This window comes from Limulus polyphemus, unplaced genomic scaffold, assembly GCF_000517525.1.
Source record: "Limulus polyphemus unplaced genomic scaffold, Limulus_polyphemus-2.1.2 Scaffold85, whole genome shotgun sequence".
NCBI classification, from domain to species: Eukaryota; Metazoa; Arthropoda; class Merostomata; order Xiphosura; family Limulidae; genus Limulus; species Limulus polyphemus.
In genome coordinates, this window is record NW_013665695.1 from 318195 (window position 1) to 323957 (window position 5763).

Genomic DNA, 5763 nt, shown 5'->3' on the forward strand with positions numbered 1-5763 from the left:
GGATATAACTTCACGATACACTTATTTTCAACAGTCGCTCTTTTACAAACGTTTTAACAACGAACGTTAACTTCAACAATACTCCTCTCTCTGACTGCAGTTCAATTACTCATTACCTATACACACATTGTTGTCACGTTGTGAGCGTCCTATTTATATACCAGAAAAACATATATCTAGTAAATGCTAGGGCATTCACGAAGGAACAAGATACTTCCAGAAAATAGGCGGCGTGACAATGGTCACGTGACCCCCTGACATAACAATATGTACAACTCAAAAACGAGACGTTTTATCTAAGAACCTATTTTCATAATATCAAATGCGTTAGATTCAGGTTCTGATGTTTCTCCTTTAAACAAAAAGAAATTATACGGTAGAAATATTTTCACAGAGGTAAATATTTATCAGTACAATTGGTTATTAACATATTTAGCGAATACAGTGAAACAGTTTTTAAAACTGGTTAAATTAAACGAGCACATGAAGTGCCGTACGAAATCGCTTTTTAACATTTACGACGAAAAATCTCCGATAAAACCTGGAAACTTTTGAAATGATATTTTAGTAATCAGTTTAATTTATGATTTTGTGAACACTTATGGTGATGCTTCTTCAAAAGCTATAAAAATAAAAAAGTTTGAAATAAAAAATATATTCGATTTTAAAGTATGATATATAAAAACATCCGTTATAGTGTGATATAAAAATAACTCTGAAACAAATAAATGTAAATATAAATTGAATAGTTTTCTAATTTCTTATGTTAAAACGAAGGTTTGCTTTCAATTGTTGGTTTTTCTGTGACTGTAATTAGATGACTCAGTTTGAGGATATCAGTGAACAAAGACCTAGCCTAAAAAATTTCGCGCGTTGAAGTATAAGAGTACAAAAATAAGCTACTCAAAGGTACAGCCGTTGCTACGTAACACAACTGTATGTTGAACGCCTACTTATTACTGGAAGAAAGAAGAAAGACCCAACCCTATAGTTAAACAGTCCAGAAAGTAATTTTAGTATTGAACCTAAGTATTTCTTCATGGCAAATTGACTATTTTTTCAGCATAGTGGAAACTCATGTCTTAGTTTCTTTTAGTTTATTGTAGACAAGGTGAGTGAACCTATCTTGGTGTATTGAACAATGAAAGAAAGTAAAAAAAGGGGGAGATAGATAGATAAAATATAGATACGAAGACCGAAAGATAGATAAATAGGTAGGAAGATAGACAGATTGATAAACAGTTAGATAGACTGATAGGTCGGTAGAGAGATAGATCTAATTGTTAAACTATTATTTTTACTTTTAATAAATATTGTTATATTTATCTGTTTGTTTGTTTTGAATTTCGCGCAAAGCTACACGAGGGCTATCTACGCTAGCCGTCTCTAATTTAGCAGTGTAAGACTAGAAGGAAGGCAGATAGTCATCACCACCCACGGCCAGCTCTTGGGCTACTCTTTTACCAACGAATAGTGGGATTGATCGTTACGTTATAACACCCCTACTGCTGAAAGGCGAGCATATTTGGTGGGAAGGGGATTGGAACCCGCGACATACAGATTATGAATCGAGCCCCCAAACCACCTGGCCATGCCAGGCTATATTTATCTTTTCCACCTAATACTGAGGTTTTTGGGACCTACACTACTGTTGTGCTGTAAATTTGTGCGTGTTATCTGTTGCATGTTTCTGAACTAGCTGCCCTGATGTCTTGTCTACATAGCTACAATATAATCATCTTTGGAATATTTCCCGTGTTTAACCAAGGTTTTTTATCAAGTAGAAAAGGTCTTGACATTGATAGATTATGCATTAAAGAGGTATACAACATGCTTGAGTATTAACAGTTACATGAAGTTCATATCTATGTAAACACTGTTGACAAAGTCTAATGGCGAATGAACGCAAGCGTTACTAACGTAATTGTAAATGCTCTCGTGCAATAAGCTAATTAAAAAGAGTCTTCTTTATTATGCCGGAATGAAGAACTTTAGTCTTTTAGTCATCCCACGTATAAATGACATTTGATTTGGCTTGTACTTCCTACTGTAGGTGACACTGCAGGATGAATTTCAATAGGTTGTGGGTATCCTTGTTATTGTGTGTGTATTATCATTTCTAAATTTGTCTGCTAGATATAATTTGTAAACCTTTTTAAATACACACTGTCTCTCTGTCTAATGTTTTGTTTTTCAGTCTCTATGCACGATACATTTACGATAATCAAACCTTAATAATAATAATAATAATCAAATCTTAAAGAGAAAGTAAATTTTGAGACCAAAAAAGCTAGATAACAGAAATTAACATCATTCACTTAGGGAAAGGAGCATCAAAACGTAGACAACATATCTTTTTTTTGTGCTCTCTATAGCTTTGGGAAAAGGTCATGGAGCTTTTATCGTCTAGTAATTATAGAATTGAGTGTTTAAGGCTTAAATGAGAATCTCTATAGAGTGTTAACTATTTAATTTTAGAAATAAACTACAATATATATATAATCTTATTAAAAGTTGAATAAGCACGAATTTTCAATTATATAGTCTTAGAAGTTCTATTTGTACAGTCCTAGTGATAATTTGTTAATTCTAAGAACCCATGAGTAAAAGCAAAGAACAATTTATTAAAATATATCAACCATACCATATCTGCTTTATCCACCGCCTTTCGCCATAATAGCGGTCTGTACGATTTATATTCATCACTTTTAATGAACAACAACTTTCACTCTTCTTAAGGACCTCTGGAGTGCAGTTGTAGAAATAATAACGCTACAATTCACATTTTTGTAAATGGACGAATTATGTGTTTTCAATCATTTTAGGAAAGGCAAAGAAATCGCTATTTCTTCGAATGTGAATAGCTTTTTAATAAGAAAAGTTGACTGATCTAGCAGAAAATAAGTTATCTCCAGTATTTTAGATTACATTATATATTAGGCTAAGCAAATTAATTTGTACTGCAATGTCTTAGAAATTATTTATATAAATTTCCTCTATTTATATTCCTGACATTTTTGTATTCATATAGGGAGGATCTCCCTCTACCCACTAATTCTTCTCCCACACTTGTATAATTGCAATATTATTTTAGTTCTTAGCATCATCAGGGTCATTTCTAAACCTTACTGAATTACGTAAGACAAAATTACTGCAAATTCCTTATTTGTTGTAATTCTGCATATTACATAGTATACCACTATTATTGTAATGACAGATGACGTATCATTAGTTCTGTAAGCATGTGATTCACGTGCATTCATTGCAATATTTTTTTTCCAACTAAAGAGAGCTTCAGTAACGGAGATGAAAGCTTGTTCAACATGTATTAGAGATAAAAACCTGATTGAGTTATTAGCATGTTTCTTTGACTGACAGAGTATTTTCAGTGTTTTTTTCATTATGTATAATAATAAAAGGATGTGTCTGCGGATCTGTGTTTATACGTGTTTGACCGCTATAACTACGAGAGGAAAGAACCTAGAAACCTGAAATGTTGCACCCATACTAAGTGAACCCTAAAGGTGTGCCCCTGGGTATTATTACTTACCTTATCTACGTGAGTGCGCGCATGCGTCTCTTTTTATTGAGGCAAGCTAGCGAAAAAGCACATAGACAAGAAGTGTGACTGCCATAATTCCAAGGGAAAAGAATTTAGACACCTGAAATTTTGCACCTGTACTGAGGGTGTGCATCTGGGTATTACTTATCTTATTCACGTGCGCGCGTGCATGTCTCTGTGTGTGTGTGACCATCATAACTTCAAGAGGAAAGAACCTAGAAACCTGAAATTTTGCACCCATACTAAGTGGACCCTGAAAGTGTGCAACTGGGTATTATTTTTTTTATCCACGTGGGAGCGCGCATGCGCGTGCGTATCTTTTTATGAAACAAGCTAGCATGCGTGTCTGTGTGTGTGACCGCCATAGTTCCAAAAGGAAATAATCTAGAAACCTAAAATTTTGCACCTATACTAAGTGGACCCTGAGGGTGTGCACCTGGGTATTATTTCTTATCCATCCGCATGTCCGTGCGCATCTTTTTAAGGTGCAAGCTAGCGAAAAACCACATAAATAAAAGTAGTTCCTTGTATTGCAAATAGAAATTACAGACAGACACATGCGTGCGTGTGCATATGCGCATCATTTTTAATGAGACAAGCTAGTGAAAAGCCACATAGAATGAAGTGGCTCCTTTTATAACAACTTCTAATATATAAAAAAGCCAGTATACGCTAGTATAGAATATGCATAATTTTAATGGACTCTTCGGGCTCCGTTACACCTAGAGCCTTAGACAATTTTGCCACTTGCCCCACTTATTTCTATACTATTGGATTCAAGAACAGGAATTTTTGATAAGCTGTTAAGTATATTTTATTAATTTACTTCATCTACTAACAATTAATTTCGTTTGTTTTAAAAGCAGTGTTCCACAATTTAACGAATTGTTATCGTTCAGTACATTGTTGCCCGATGAGGGTTCCGGTAAGAGGGTCGAAAGCTCGCAAATAAAAATATTTTAACGTAGAGAAAAGTCCGTGTATAATTCTACATATTTGTTTATCTACAGTATGAGTCTTAAACAACAATTATCGTTTGCTACTATTCTTCTAGTTATGTAACCACGACAGAGCCTTTGGAACTTTTCTAAATCGTTTTTAAATATTAACTAATTGGAACTCACTATTACACGTTTACTAAACGCACTACTGCCCTGGTATAAAGGCCAAAATTTTTATTCACGAAGAGCTCTTTTCTAATTTCAATGCCCATAGTGATAATAAAATGGAGAAGAAATGGGATTAAGCTTCAACCTTGCAACTTCACCATTCCATCTAAAATGAAAATTTATAGCATAGGGAAAATTCTTTTCTGCTTAAGTTATCTGTTTGACTGTGTATGAAGATATAATTTTTTGTTCTTAATTTCATACTTCCACATGTTTAACTATTTCACGATCATTTGAAGTTTTATCTTAGGTAAAATGGTATCATTTTCATAAATTATCAGAGATACACAAGTATATATTTATCTAATAAAACAATAATATTAGAGTAAGATTAAAATTATACCTGCATACAAATATAAAGATAAGTAAGAAAGTAAGCAGGCAGAAAACAAATTAGCACACGAGCTTATAAAGTAAGAAAAGTTTACGTCATACCTGTTTTTCAAGTCTTGTAAAATTTTTTAAATAAACAGGTAGAATTGTCTGCAAATTCCAATAAACTTCAGATATAAGCCTCGTGTTCTCGATCAGTATGCAGCAGACACCATAACTCTCGTACTACATTTCGTCTATAAGTGAAGTACAGTTTCTGAGAGAAGGCTTACTGCTTTGCTCTAAATGTCGCCATCTCTCCAGACCAACATACTGCCAACTGAATGAAGAAATCAATGGGGAACTTGCACGCGCCTAATTATGTCTGTATTGTGGTCCTACGTGTTGTCTAGGTACATATAAAGGCGTGGAGAATTTGCTTTGTGAGAATCAGCAAAAATTAACTCAACACAATTTCACTAATTAAAGTCAACAAACGACGCTCTTACTGAGCGATATTCATTACTGTTGCATAGTGCAGTTGACAGTTAATTTATATTATTTTCATCTAGTAACTTAGCACACTATAATTAGCTAGAAAAGAATCGCCTAAGAAAAGTATTCAGTAATGTTTGGATATTATTTGCTTTAATTTATAGTTGTATTCATACAAACTTTTTTTTGAGAAAATGTCCTTCGAAAATGGAAATTATGAAAACA

At 33.6% G+C, this 5763-nt stretch overlaps 1 protein-coding gene across 1 annotated transcript in view; it reads right to left on the reverse strand.

Moving 5' to 3' along the window:
* LOC111088084 overlaps nt 1-5361 on the reverse strand; it is a 54951-nt gene extending 49590 nt beyond the window's left edge. The window contains exon 1 of the mRNA XM_022397007.1: nt 5167-5361. The gene's annotated coding sequence lies outside the window, so the exon portion shown is untranslated. The remainder of the gene's footprint in view (nt 1-5166) is intronic.
* Between the last annotated feature and the right edge of the window lie 402 nt (nt 5362-5763).